Source organism: Mustela lutreola, chromosome 6 (genome assembly GCF_030435805.1).
Source record: "Mustela lutreola isolate mMusLut2 chromosome 6, mMusLut2.pri, whole genome shotgun sequence".
Lineage (NCBI taxonomy): Eukaryota > Metazoa > Chordata > Mammalia > Carnivora > Mustelidae > Mustela > Mustela lutreola.
In genome coordinates, this window is record NC_081295.1 from 18,798,599 (window position 1) to 18,813,712 (window position 15,114).

Genomic DNA, 15,114 nt, shown 5'->3' on the forward strand with positions numbered 1-15,114 from the left:
CCTCACTGTCCACTGCCTTCAGATGCATCATTCGATCTCGAAGTCATAGTCCCCAGAGCTGATGGAGAGACGTTTCCGTAGAAGTGTATCCTGCCAAACATATTATCACCCTTAAGGGAGCCCGCGGGCCTGGCCCAAGACCCCAGCCGCGGAGGTGGACGCGAATCCCTTATACGAGCGGAGTTCCAACTTGAAAAGCCAGCTGGGCTGATCCAAAACCACCATCCCGGCGATTCTCAAAAGCTCATTTAAGGCTGTTGATTTCCCCCACCCCCAACGTGAATCCTGCCCCTTCCTCTGCATCCCCCTCCTGGGTTTAACTTGGGGTGATTGCTAGCTCGCTTTCGGATTTTCTCGCGGACGCGTCCCCAGCCCTCCATTTGGGGGCTGCTTTTATCGCTCCTTTGTTACCAGACTGCCGTGTAGCTTCCCCCCCCCCCCCACACCCACCCCTTGCTTTCTCGAATGCCTATTTGCCTGGTATCGGCCGGTCTCCCTGGCAACGGCCACGAAAGATTCGGAGCCCTGGACTGGAGGGGGGTCGGGGGGAGGGGAAAGGGGCGGAGCCGGCGGGGGGAGCAGGGAGAGGTGGAGGGGAAAGAGATGCTGCGGAGCGAGAGACAGCGAGACAGCGAAGCAGATGGCTGCGCGAGGGGGCGGGGTCCAGGCGGAGCGCGGGGGGACCCCAAGCGTCGGGGGCACGAGGGAACCAATCAATTCCCGCAGCAGCTGCGGGGCTAGAAAACAAGTGTAGATGCAAAGATTCGCTCTCCACGAGCTGTCCCTAGTTGGCCGTAGAAAACGTGATTCCCTTTCGATAACGAAAGCTCATTTATAGAGTAGGTGGGAAAGCCCGCGGTCCCCAGGAACTGATGGGGAAAGAGGTCTGCGGCTGCCGGGGGCGCTGAGCGCTGGGGCAGTTTCTCCCAACCTCTCCCAGCGTGGGACCAACCGGGGGAAAGACGCGAGTCGGGGAGATGGGTGAAGGCCGAGCATGGGGTGAGGAAGGAAGGGGCTGAGATACGGGAAGAGGCCGTTCGGCCCCGGCAACTACTTAATGGCAGGGAAGGACCGCCAAGACTGGAACCAGTACAAGTTGTGCAGCGTGAGTATCTAGTTCCTCAGGAGTTTGGTGCTCTCGCACCCAGGGCTAAAGGTTTTGAATAAAAGACTAAACGTATAAATATGATTATTTATGCAAATGTTGTTTCAGGACTCAAGAATTCACAGGGAAGAAGTAAAACAGGCAATGCCTGTGCCCAACTCACCAAGAGGAAACGCACCTATTTTTTATTTGTATTCTTTTCACCATGCACTGAGGTTTCTAAGATGATGGTAATCTGCATATGATAATCTCTAGGAAAAGAACTATTTATGTAGAATACCTCAAAGTCATTTTTTCCTTAAAATCTTAGCCCCGGAAGGAATTTTTAGATTTACACAAATTCCTGAGGGCCTAGTGTGTGCCACACAAGCTGATCTAAGTAAGCCTTGTTTTCACACCAGTGAACCAGACAGATGCAGTTTCTAGCCTCAGGGAACTTACATTTTAGGAGTCATCTGGTTTCATCCTCTCACCAGATGAAAAACCAGGCCCAGGAAAGTCGTCAGACTTTGTCAGATGGTAGAGATTTGAAGGGAGCTCACCCGCTTGATGATTCCAAGGTCCTAGCTTCTTCCATTACCGCCCGGTGCTGTCTAACTCTTACCTGATGGCACATACCACCGGGTAGGTCCCCCTTCATCTGTTCCTGATTTTATTTATGTATTTTTCCTGTTAAGTACCAGAAGAGGGCTAGACATCAGCTGATACCAAAAGTACATGGGCACAGTCTTTCCTCTCCTGTAGCTTCCACTTCATATTCTCTCTTAAAACTTCTTAGAATGTGGAAAAAAGAACAAAACGCAAGATGCACTGTGTGCTAAAACAAACAAAAATCCAGAAAAAAGATGAGGGCCACTGTTCTAGATTCCTAAATAAATATGCCTTTATCATCTGAAAGCATTCAATTTAGCATTCATTCATCATTCACAGAATATGACATCCTACCATGTTTATGGCACTGTGTTCCATCTTTCATCCTAGATTTTATATTACCGGAACTTTAATTCCACAGAAATTGATTAGTTTGGGATATAGGGTACAATAAAACAGACATAGGTCCTCATACATTCAAACAGATATTTATTGAGTTCCTATCATGTGCTGGGCATTCGGAACATATCAGCGAACAAAAGAGACAAGAAATCTTTATGGAATTTACATTCTAGAGTGGAGAGAAAAACAAAAAATTAGTAAGTATAAATAAGCAAATTGCATGGAATGTTAGAAGCATGTAAGTGTGAGGAGGAGGGAACTGGAGCAAAGTCAGGGAGATGGCAGAATTGAACACAAAGCACAAATGGACCCGTAATTAGAAGTGGTCACGTGTGCTTTGAAGGAAATTGCCGGGTGCTAGAAGATAGTCTAATTAAGTTAGGAGGGTTAAAGAAGGCCCCCCCCTTTTTTTAAATTTTTATTTATTTATTTGAGAGAGAGAGTGTGAGAGTGGAGAGGTCAGAGGAAGAGCAGACTCCCTGCTGAGCAGGGAGCACGATGTGGGACTGGATCCCAGGACTCCAGGATCATGACCTGAGCCAAAGGCAGTTGCTCAACCAACTGAGCCACCCAGGCACCCCGAAGGAGGCCATTTTAAGCAGTGACATTTAAGTAGAAACCTAAGAGAAAATAGGCATTAGTCAAGTACAGAGGTTGAGGGTTATGTTCAGGTGGAGGAAATAGCAATGTGCCTGAGGAGGGAAGGGAGGAAGCTGGAGAGATTCGTTGGGACGCGTTTTGACAAACCTATAAAACATCCTAGTGGAAAAGTTAAATGTGCTGTTATAAGAGTCTGGAGCTCAAAGACTGGTTTGAAAAATAAATATATATAGATTTGTGACCATTCCATATATACATTTTTTCTGAAGCCAAGAACATGCGAAAGTCAAAAGAATGCAGAGTCATACCCTCCGTGTCTTCTGCTTTGCAAGGCTAGGTAGAGATTTGTAAATTCCACCTCAAAAGAGCTGAAGAAATAGAATAAAATAACATAAAATAATACAAATTTTAAAATGAATAAAAAAAGGAGATTGGGTAGAAAAGCAGTCTGGGTGGCAAAGAAGACTGAGAAGGAACCCCCAAGGAGTAGACAGAAAGCTAGGAAAATGTGGTGTCAAGAAAATCAGTGGAGATCTGTTTCTTTAAATATTTTTTTTTTTTTAATTTTTTATTTTTTATAAACATATATTTTTTATATACATATATTTTTATCCCCAGGTCTGTGAATCACCAGGTTTACAGTGACTCTTAATCTCACAAAACAAACTGAGGGTTGCCGGGGGGAGGGGGTTGGGGAGAAGGGGGTGGGTATGTGATTTGGAGATCTGTTTCAAAGAGAAGTGGTTAGTTTTGTAAAATGCTGTTGAGAGGTCAAATAAAAGGAAGACTGAAAAGTTGCCGTTGTATTTCGCTGGTTTTAGAACAGCATTCTGTATACAGAATATGAAAATGACTAGTTACAGACTCGAGAGCCATTTTTACAGTATGTTGACAGTGGAATCCAGAGTTAGTATTGAGGAGTAAAGAAGAAGATGGCAGCATAAATGGCCCTTTCTCTATGAAGCTTGACTGGGTAAAAGTGTGTGAAAACATAGGTTGTAACTAGAAAAGGATGAAATAATACTTTTTTGTTTTGGGTTGTGTTGTCTTGAATGAAAGATATTAGAGCAGAGTTGCTCTGCCCTGGAAATTTATCCAGTAGAAAGGAAATGCCATAGATATAAGCAAGAAAAGGAGTAATGAACAGGATGAGGTCCCTAAGACTCTAGGAGGGGATGAACATAGAGGGCTCATGCTGAGAAATTGGCTTTGGAGAGACCCTGTTGCTTTCCTACAAAGCACGGCTACAGATCCACTAGAGAGAGAATGAGAGCATTCCCTTCTGATGGTTTCTGTTTGTTCTTTTTTCTTTTTTTTTTTTTTTTTTTTTTTTTTTTAAGATTTTACTTATTTATTTGACAGAGAGAGATAGGCAAGTAGGCAGAGAGGCAGGCAGAGAGAGAGGGGGAAGCAGGCTTCCCGCTGAACAGAGAGCCTGATGTGGGGCTCGATCCCAGGACCCTGAGATCATGACCCAATCTGAAGGCCGAGGCTTAACCCACTGAGCCACCGGGACCCCAGGTTTCTGTTTGTTCTTGAAATCATAGACTAAGAGCCAGGGAGCGTGGAAGTTTCATTGCATAACAGAAGTTATGGAATAAGGATTGGGAAACATAGGATTGAGATTTGGGGGTAGAGTAAGACTTCAGAACAATCTTGAGCACCCATCTGAGGTTAATAAATCCCACGGATATTTAATCAGTATACCAATGCTAATCTCTCATATGAAATTTTAACTGAATAGTAGTATCCATTACAATTCTTAAAATTAAGAGCCATTCACTTTCTCAACCTTTATCTAAGTTGTGTTGCACCTATGCAGTCAATATCTGCACAAAAAGTATAGGTTGAAATGGCTCTGCTCTCATAACGCTCCCTTTTAGTTAGCCTGTATGCTTTCATTACAGATATGTATAAGCATAATGAGAAAGGCAAGAGAACTTACCACGTGCCTGGCACTGCACTGCGTGAGCCTGTGCTAGGCCTGTGTTTCACTCTTACTGCAAACCCCATGGACTCATGCCATTATCCCCATTTTAAACTGGATACTTGGAAATTGGTGCTCAGCAAAGTTTGAAGAGTGAAATACAACTGGTGTGTTAGCTTGTCCGTTGAGGGCTGTCTGATTTTAGGAATCTAATAAGGTCTCCAGTGATTGTGACAAAGCAATGGGATCTCATATTTTGAATATAGGAGGAGCTTTATTAATTTTTTAATTGGTACCATATACTGAAATTTTCTTTAACTTTAGACTTCACTTTAGTATTCCTTATTAACTATGCAATGGCATTCAAATGGAAAGATTCTTTCATAGTTAGGAAACATCAGAGTCACTGTTTATCTGTTTGGGAATCTCAAGGACTAACACCTGTACAATAGGAAAGAAGTTTCTGGAATTTTGGATGCCCTCCAGATGTATAGGTGATTGCTACAAAACCACTATAAGCATGAGTCGATTTTTAGTCACTGCTCTTCAGGTTTATCAATTGAATTAGCAAAAGTTTTTATATTTGAAAGGGTTATCAAGGGGTGGTATACATTCTAGATTAAGAAGGGTAAACAAAAAGCAGGAAAAAAAATAAATTGTAAAGAAAAAGTTTTCTTCAGGAATTCTTTTTTTTTTTTTTTAAGATTTTATTTATTTGACTGACAGAGATCACAAGTAGACAGAGAAGCAGGCAGAGAGAGAGAGAGGGAAGCAGGCTCCCCGCTGAGCAGATGCTGGACTCGATCCCAGGACCCTGAGTCATGACCTGAGCCGAAGGCAGTGGCTTAACCCACTGAGCCACCCAGACGCCCCTCTTCAGGAATTCTTAATCTAAGCTTTTCTACAGTAGCATTTCCTAGGCTTTGTACTATTTGCCCTCCAGGGACAGGCTGAAAACTTTCCATATCAGCTCTTAAAAGAACTGAGCTGGGGAAGGGAGATAATTCTCCCTCCATCTTTTTTCCCAGAGGTAACACGCGAGTAAATAAACTTGAGCAATTCCAGTTTACATTAAAAGGACCAGGTTCCTAGTCTTACAGAATTACCTAATTCACTGGCTGAGCATAAGTGAGAATACAAAATTTATACAGAAAAAAGTTGACATTTGGGGGTGATAACATAGGAACCATACAAAGGATAATTTTCATTATTATTTGGAAGTCATACATACTTTCTGATATAAATACTAGATTAAATTCCTGGCTAGAATGAGATACTTGAACTGTGTTTCTTGAAATTAAAGTTAAAGTTATATCAAACATGTGTTTTTATTCCAAAGGATCACGTAGTTTAAAAAAAAAAAGAATATGTTAACCTTTAGAAGTCACTTGTTGTTGTCGATAAATTGACACATTTTTATGAAGTTACTGCTAGACCAGACCTCAGTTAGGCCTGCCCGGGTTTGAGGGATCTTCTAGTGCATTCAGTGCTGTTGGGCTGACTTTCTAATGGGCTGAGAAGGACACTGATATTCCTTTGCTCAACAGATAGTTATTAAGTGTCTACTTTATACCAGGCACTAGGTGATAGTGCTTTGCCTTTTATGCCCCACAGGTAGAAACCATTGCTTCCCTTGTATTCCCAAACCAAGCCCTCCAGGCATTGTGTAACGGGCTTAAGTTCTGCTGCTCAGTAGTGGTCTGGGCTGGGTTCTGGATCTCACTGATGGTAGTTCCAAAGCCTGTGGCCCTGTTTCCCTAGCTACCATGCTGCCTTAGAGAGAAGAAGAATTTTATGGGATGTTTCCAGTTCTCTTGGAGGCTATGAAAATGCCCAAGAGACACTAAAAATTAACCGAAGGATATGAAAGTGTGTTTATGTATTGTGAGAGAAGTATCTAAGGCCACATCTATAAAATGAGAAGTAAACATTTAAAGACACACACACACACACACAAGCTTGTGCATAGAATCTGACCAGCCAGATTCTTGAGTCTGGATACATGTTCAGTAACTTTATCCACAAAAGTCACTGCAAATTAGATTTTGTGTAATTGAATAAAAAAGTGGTTAGGGGGCACCTGGGTGGCTCAGTGGGTTAAAGCCTCTGCCTTCAGCTCAGGTCATGATCCCAGGGTCGTGGGCTCTCTGCTCAGCGGGGAGCCTGCTTCCTCCTCTCTCTCTGCCTACTTGTGATCTCTGTCTGTTAAATAAATAAATAAAAATCTTAAAAAAAGAAAAGAAAAGATAAAAAGGTGGTTAGGTTGCACCCAGAACTTAACCTCTACCTTCCCTGGGGACAAAAGTGTGAGCGCTGTCTCGGGTGAAGTGAAGTCACTTGGAATGTAGGTCAAAGAGTGTGGAACTATAGGGAGGAAGTTACACTTGGGAAGAAAGTCCAGATGTGAGACGTGGCCAGACGGTGCAGTTAGGGATGGGGAGGTGCAGACCTTCGCAGTGCCACTGTAAGACGGTAAGGATGCCTGGGAAGGAAGAGGATCTCAGCTGTACCTGTAGGGGTGATGACAAGGGGCATTCTTCCACTAAGGCTACAGTTGGAATTGGGTTTACATTTTGGTGGTAGGTATGAACACTTGTTGGTTTTTAAATTTAAAGCAGTATTGCATGTATTTTTTTCATTTAATAGCTACAGTAAATTCAAATATCAATTAAATTAATCTCTAATTATAAGAGAGTTAAGTAATTTGCTTGAAGTTCCAAATGTAGCTGCCCAGAGCAGTCAGTATCTTGCAGTTGGCGGGTCCAGGCAGACATTCTCACTGCCCTGTCCTGTCTCGGCCCTGGTGTAGCATGTCCTCCACTTTTATGCCATTCTGATACTCAATAAGAAGATAGTCACGGCACATTTCTAATCGATTTTGAGTTTCATTCTCATTACTTCGAATACTGCTTCTATGCCAACGACACTACGATCAGCATTTCTTGTCCTGACTGCCAGCCCAAAGCCCAGATCTGTATCTTCTGCTGCTCACGGATTGGGGCATTGCTGTGTGTATATTTCTAAGCACTGCCTTAAACTGAGGTTATCATTTTCCCATCCAAGTTAGCATCACCTTCTGAAAGAATTTTAGTAGGTTTCCCGGAAATGTTTTGGACTTTCCTCTCCTTCTTTTTCCAGACGAAGAACAGAACCAAATAAATAGAAGGCCTTGTTAGAGTTCGGTATGGCTAACCACTCTACAATCAATTAGAAATAAAAACTAAAACAAAAAAACTCCCCGGACAAACCAAAAGCTTTGAGCTTTTGCATGTCTGGTCTGCCTACAAACCTCTTTGACCTTCACCATCTCTCTTTCTTGGACGCGTGATCCCTTATGTTGCCTTTTCTCCCTCTCAAATTCCCATTGATTTGACTTTGCAAAATACAAAAATAATCCAGTAGCAAGGAGAGGACTAGAGTTCTCACTGCATGATTTACTACCGCCCCGAACACCCCATGGATCATCCTTGTCAAATCATGCTGATTTTTTTTTTCTTTCAAACATCTCTGGTATTTTCCCCCTTCTCAGTGCCAAACTGAAATCAAGGTTCTTGATGTTTTCTGTCTGAATCAGGTAATCTGTCCCTGCTCCAGAGCATTCTCTGCCATAGACATCTCCCCTGGAACTCCCCTGATCAAAGACCGACTTTCAGTTGCCTGGGATCTAATCCCCCCATGCCCGACTTCCAAGATTCTTTATAATCTGTCTCTGTAATCTCTAAGCAGAAGGTTAGTTTGGGTTACTGAGTGGCAATATATTAAACGCCTCCTTAAAATTGTGTTATCTGCCTCCTGGTAAAGAACCAGTAATTACAAGTTTTGAGCATAGCCCCATTAAGTATAGTTTATAGAGAGAAGAGTGAAGAACTTCGAGATTTTTCATAATTTAAGACAATTGAGGAAGCCAGTTTTCCACCAGCTTCTTTTCTTAGGGGCTGAAAAGGAGAAGGTTTCAAGGAAGATGTTGGCTGATTTCCCTTTCTGCTGAGGAGAGAGCACGGACTTTGAACTTTTTATGTCCTTTTCCAGTCTTATGTGTTTGACTCAACACATGTGTTTGACTCAACAGCAATAATTGCACCGGTAGGGGCAAAATGTTCCCATAAGAGGCAGAGAAGAAAAAATAGCATTTAGTAAGTAATAGACACTTCCTCCCGATTGTAGATAAGACAAGTTTTTCCTTCTTTTTTTTTTTTTTTTAATATTTTATTTATTTATTTGACAAACAGAGATCACAAGTAGGCAGAGAGAGAGAAGCAGAGAGAGAGGAGGAAGCAGGCTCCATGCTGAGCAGAGAGCCTGATGCGGGGCTGGATCCCAACACCTTGGGATCATGATCCGAGCTGAAGACAGAGGCCTGAACCCACTGAGCCACCCAGGCGCCCCAAGTTTTTCCTTCTTGATCAAAATACTCTTTTAACGTTTCATTTTCTCACACTAACACTTTTCCTGGCTGGGTCATTTTTTTTATTTTTTCACTGTACTGTCCTAAGTATTTCGAATGAGTTTAAACTATATAGTGCCTGTTAATTGACTAAAACAGGTAGTGATTTTCCCTACATTTGTTTTGTATTCTTTTCATCAGAAGCAAACAGATCTGCAACTTTGAATTTACAATATCTGTATTATTATAACTGTGATGTTTTGAGAATATCCCATAATAAGCAAATAATTGTTATATTTTAGACATCATCAGTACTTTTTGAAAAGAATTTGATTTTCACTTTATCTTCTTTTTACCGATACGATCAAAAGATTCATTCAGTTTTGTGGGGGAAAACAGTAAAAAATTGACACGATATAGGCAAACATCTACTTATATTGTTTTTTCCGTATTTTTTCACTTAATTCCTATTTAAGAACTTAGTATTAAGCCCTTCATGAATCTCAGAACTATTTCATGAAGCGTATTAAAAGATAGTTTTTGTCATTGTATGGTCATTAATATATGTGTGTGTGTGTGTGTGTGTGCATAATATATAATATAAATATATATAACATTTTGAATAGTATATCTACTATATCTCTCCATATACTATTAATTATTCATTTATTATGTATATTATATATTCCAATATAATTATTAGAGTGTGTGGCTATGCATAAACAATACAATATGAAGTGGAGAATATTGGTTTCTGTTGTCATTGTATCAGCCCTCAGGAACAAGCAATTATCCTTTGAAATGATTACTTAATCAGAATAGCCAGCAGACCAATACCAATCTTCAAATCAGTTAGGGAAACATTTCTCTTTGGGATGGACTTCACTAGTCACATGAGAAACTCTGTCTCCATACTTTATAATTGGACTTTATGGTGATGATTTTTATTACTATAAACTGTATCACCCACTTTGATCACTCACTTTAATAATACTAATGTCGGGTGCCTGGGTGGCTCAGCGGGTTAAGCCGCTGCCTTCGGCTCAGGTCATGATCTCAGGGTCCTGGGATCTAGTCCCGCATCGGGCTTTCTGCTCAGCAGGGAGCTTGCTTCCTCCTCTCTCTGCCTGCCTCTCTGCCTACTTGTGATCTCTCTCTGTCAAATAAATAAATAAAATCTTAAAAAAAAAATACTAATGCCTTCTAGGTACATTAAGCATTTCAGTATTCAATTAACTTTCAAAATACAGGTTTATTTACAGTGCTTTTGGGTGTTTCTAAAATTAATACTTGTCTTCAGAGAATTTACCACTCCCAGGGGGAGACAGCTGTGGGTGGTGGGATTGCGGTATTTCAGGACAGGAGTTCAATTTCAGGTTCAGACAGGTGGCAGCTATGTTGTGATCTTACACGCTGATTTAGGTTTCCTAAGCCTGAGTTTTCTCCTTTGTGAGACGTGGATAAAAATTCATTTCTAAAGAGTTGTTAAGATAATGTATTATTGGGGGGCCTGGGTGGCTCTGTTGGTTAAGCTTCTGACTTTGGCCCAGGTCTGATCTCAGGGTCCTGGGATGGAGCCCCTCAAGGGGCTCTGCATTTAGTGGGTAGTTTGCTTAACTCCCTGCGCGCCCACCCCTGGCTTGTTCTCTTTCTCTCTTTATCAAATAAATATATAAATCTTGTTTTTTAAAAAAAGGGAACGTATTATTGTTGCTTAAGGTGTGTTGTATAAGATGTTTTCTGTTGGGATTTGAATGAAAATAGGCAGGAGATAAGTAGAGTGTTCTGATTTAACTCATGGGAATAGCCTGGGGCGGCACTTAGTAAACTCTCAATAAATGTGGGGCTTTTCCTTTTCATCTTGGAATAAGAGAGATTTAGTGAAAACCTCTGAATATATTTGGAAGTCAAAGAAACAAACAAAACATCTATCAGCAGAACTGGTTCTTAAATACTTATTTGTAAAGTAAGGATTTTCAGTGAATCCATTCCTTGGGCAGAATTCCTGAAGCAATTCTGAGAGAAGCTGACCAGAGACTTCTAGAAGGCCTGTAACAGAATGGGTGATTCCATGTGAGGAGTTGTGTTTTTCTTCCAGCAAGCCAACGGCTCTCATGAAGCAAATGGGATTATATTTCTTAATTAATGTCAATTTTAATTAACGTTTAGACTTCTACATGATTAAGCAAATGCTATATCCCCACATTTTGCTTTTCTTCCATCTTTTCTTAATCTACGCTTTTCTTTAAATATCCTACAAACCAGAGTTGTTTAATATAAGTATGTGTTTGTCTTGTCTCCGTCGACATTTCCGCTGGGCCTTCGCTGGGAAAGCCAGCAAAGAGAGTCAGGATAAAGACAATTAGAAAAATTTGGACTTTTAAAAAATCCCACCTTTTTCATAGAGAGTCCAGAAAGAGTAATGAGCTTTCTTCAGATTCTCTCTCTCTTTTTTTCCTGGGTGCTAATTAAAAACTTTGTTAATAGCAGTCTATTAATTTATTTGTACCCTGGGTTTCTTTGGGCAACATTTTGTTATCCGTGTGCAAATTTTATTTTTACAGGTTTTGCTTTCTTCTTTAATTTTGAAAAAATATTAAAAAGATAATTTATACCAGTTGTAATCCTCATAGTTATTATTATTGTCATCATTATAAAACATGAAATATGCGATTACCTCAGGAGTCAGGACTGTGTCTAGTGGAATCAAATACACTAATTTTGGGTCCAAGCTCTGTGAGGTTTACATGGGTATCATTTCATTTTTTTGTTTGTTTTAAAGATTTTATTTATTTGTCAGGGAGAGTGCACATAAGCAGGGAGAGTGGCAGGCTTGCTGAGCAAGGAGCCAAGGAGCCTGAAGCCAGATTCAATCCCAAGACCTTGGGATCAAGACCTGAGCCAAAGGCAAATGCTGAACCAACAGAGCCACCCAGGCATCCCGGCAGTATTATCATTCCAGTGATGGGACAGATTGCAAGGCCTGGAAAAGTGAAGCAGTTTTTCCCTAGATCACACTGCAAAAAGTAGCAAAAAGTGGTCTCAAAGGCTTGGTAACTGTGTTTAAACATGCCCGTTCCCTTAGAGAGCAAGAACCTTGGAATGTCATAGAAGGGAAGACATCACTTTCAAATCACATTCTCACTATTGCAGAGGTATCATTATCACGTGATTCGAGCTTGGTGTCCGGCCCAGGGCACAGCTACTAGGACAGTGTCATTTGGCAATGGCAGCTGGGAGTGCTTGTTTCCTCTAGGAAGAAATAGGGACTTTTAGACTTTATCAAAAGACAGTTTTGTGTGTATTTAGTGTGGCTTTGTGTGTATTTAGAATGGATCCAGAAAGATTCTCTTGTACCACTTTTCAGTGCTTCTGCATTAGCTTAAACCTATAAAAACTAAAGGTATCAGGGTGCCTGGGTGGCTCAGTGGGTTAAGCCTCTGCCTTCGGCTCAGGTCATGATCCCAGGATCTCCGGATCGAGCCCCGCATCGGGCTCGGGCTCTCTGCTCAACAGGGAGCCGTCTTCCTCCTCTCTCTCTGCCTGCCTTTCTGCCGACTTGTGATCTCTCTGTCAAATAAATAAATGAAATCTTAAAAAAAAAAAAAAAACCAAAAAACTAAAGGTATCTACATAAAAGTGAAGAATAAGGAAAAGCAATGAACATGTAACAAAAGAAAACACTAGACTAGAGGCGTTGTAACTGCTGGCTTGTTATATGACCAAGGAGTTCTGGGTAAGGTGGGAGCTATGTTAGTAAAAATACTACATAGTGGTAATGCCTATTTTATCCATTAAAGTTTTTAATGAGAGGGAAGCCATGGTGGCTCAGTCGATTAAAGGGCTGTCTTTGGCTCAGGTCGTGATCCCAGGGTTCTGGGATGGAGTCTCACCGTGAACTCCTGGCTCAGCGGGAAGCCCGCTTCTCCCTCTGCCTGCTGCTTGTCCTTGCTTGCTCTTTCTCCCTCTCTGAGAAACAAATAAATTTTAAAAATCTTTTTTATTTTATTTTATTTTATTTATTTATTTGACAGAGAGAAATCACAAGTAGTCGGAGAGGCAGGCAGAGAGAGAGAGAGGGAAGCAGGCTCCCTGCTGAGCAGAGAGCCCGATGCGGGACTCGATCCCAGGACCCTGAGATCATGACCTGAGCCGAAGGTAGCGGCTTAACCCACTGAGCCATCCAGGCGCCCAAATTTTAAAAATCTTTAAAAAAAAAAGTTTTTTAATGAGAAACAAGATACATACTTGTTACAATTTAAAAAAAAAATGACAAAAGAATATAGTAAAACTGAAAAATATTCCCTTTCATTATTCCTCTACCCTCTATTAACAGGTCACGATATATCTTTCTGGACGTTTTTTCTGTTTGTTTTCATGCTCACACACAGATATGTACATGGGTTTTACAAATGCAGTGAATGAAATTATTCAGTAAGGTCCACGTATTCTATTTTGTAGCTTCTTTTTAAAGCTTCGTATCTTGAAGATTCCCCCTCGAGTACATAACAGAAAAACCTCATTCTTGTTAACTGCCACGTCCTGTTTCAGAGTTCATATAGAACTGCTAAAATTTATTTACTCATTCCCCCATGGATGACTATTTAGGTTGTTTTAAAATTTTTTTGCTCCTACATCATTAATATTCATATCATTTATCCAGATGTGTAGATATTTTTGCCAGATTGTCAGAGTAATATTGCTTGATCAAAGATTATGATTACTCATCAGAAGCCGTAACATATTGATGGGTGTTGCTGAACTGATCTACAAAATGTGGTTGTTTATAGTCCAATGAACAGCGATGAAATGCCTGTTTTGCCATTTCCTTGTCAAAACTGCATAATATCAGTTGTTCAGTTTCGTGTAATCTGATGAAAAATCGCTAGCAGGGTCAGTATTTTTTTACATTTTGATTACTTTTTTCTTTTGCTCATTTTTACTCATTTACCGCATTTACCTACTTATATGGCACTGTTTGTCCTTCTATTGTTGATTTGAAGGAGATTTTTAGTCTTTAATGTTAAAGTAATTCCCCCTTTCTTCTTTCAAGATTTATTTATTTATTTATTTATTTGACAGAGAGAGAGAGAGAGAGAGAGGGAGGGACAGGGAAAGAGGGACCATAAGCAAGGGCAGTGGGAGAGTGAGAAGCAGGTTTCCCACTGAGCAGGGAGCCTGATGGGGAACTCAGTGCTGGGCTCTAGCTCTGGACCCTGGGATCATGACCTGAGCTGAAGGCAGACGCCTAACACCTGAGCCACCCAGGTGCCCCAATTCCCCCTTTCTGTTCCATGTTGCAAAGACTTTCTTCCAGTCTGTCACTTCCTTTAACTTTGTTTATGTGCTCTTTTGCTGAGCAGAAAAGTTTAGTTTCTGTCAGTTGTTTCCCTATGGCTTCGGGGTTTTCTGTCTTATTTAAGAATGACTTTGCTGCCTTAAAAGTTCATTATATTTTCCTCATTTTTATTATAATTTTTTAAATGTTATGATGATTCATTCAGTTGGAACTTATTTTGAAATGTAATGTGAGGTAGGGCTCCCACTTGATTTTTTTCTCCTCTTCTACCACAATTAATTTGGAATGCTCTCTTTGGTGTATACTAATGTTCTCCTAAAACCATGGGTCTGTCACTGGATTGGTTCTTCTGTTCGACTAAACTATCTTCCTATTTATACACCGATAGATCTTTGTTTACTTGGGGTAACTTTGTAATATATTTTGATTATCTGGTAGGGAAAGTTATCTTTTCTTATTCTTTGTTTTAAAAAGGAAATTTTCTTAGTTATTTATTCTTCCACGTGAAATTTAGGGTCAAACTTTTTTATTTATATTTTTAAAAATTTTATTTTGACAGAGAGAGCAAGAACACAAGTATGCAGAGCAGCAGGTAGAGGAAGAGGGAGAGGCACGTTCCCTGCTAAGCAGGGAGTCCGAGGCGGGGCTCAATCCCAGCACCCTGGGATCAAGACCTGCGTCACCCAGGCACCCCAGGGTCAACCTTTTAATTCCAGAAACATTTTCTCTCTGAGTATTTGATGGGATCATGCTGAATTAAAAATCAATTTGTATAAAATTAACATCTTCATAGTGTTGAGTTTACC

At 40.8% G+C, this 15,114-nt stretch overlaps 1 long non-coding RNA gene across 1 annotated transcript in view; it reads left to right on the forward strand.

The window, feature by feature from the left end:
* Positions 1-717: 717 nt before the first annotated feature.
* LOC131833486 (uncharacterized) overlaps positions 718-15,114 on the forward strand; it is a 47,750-nt gene continuing 33,353 nt past the window's right edge. The window contains exon 1 of the long non-coding RNA XR_009354488.1: positions 718-1,105. This is a non-coding gene — a long non-coding RNA (uncharacterized LOC131833486). The remainder of the gene's footprint in view (positions 1,106-15,114) is intronic.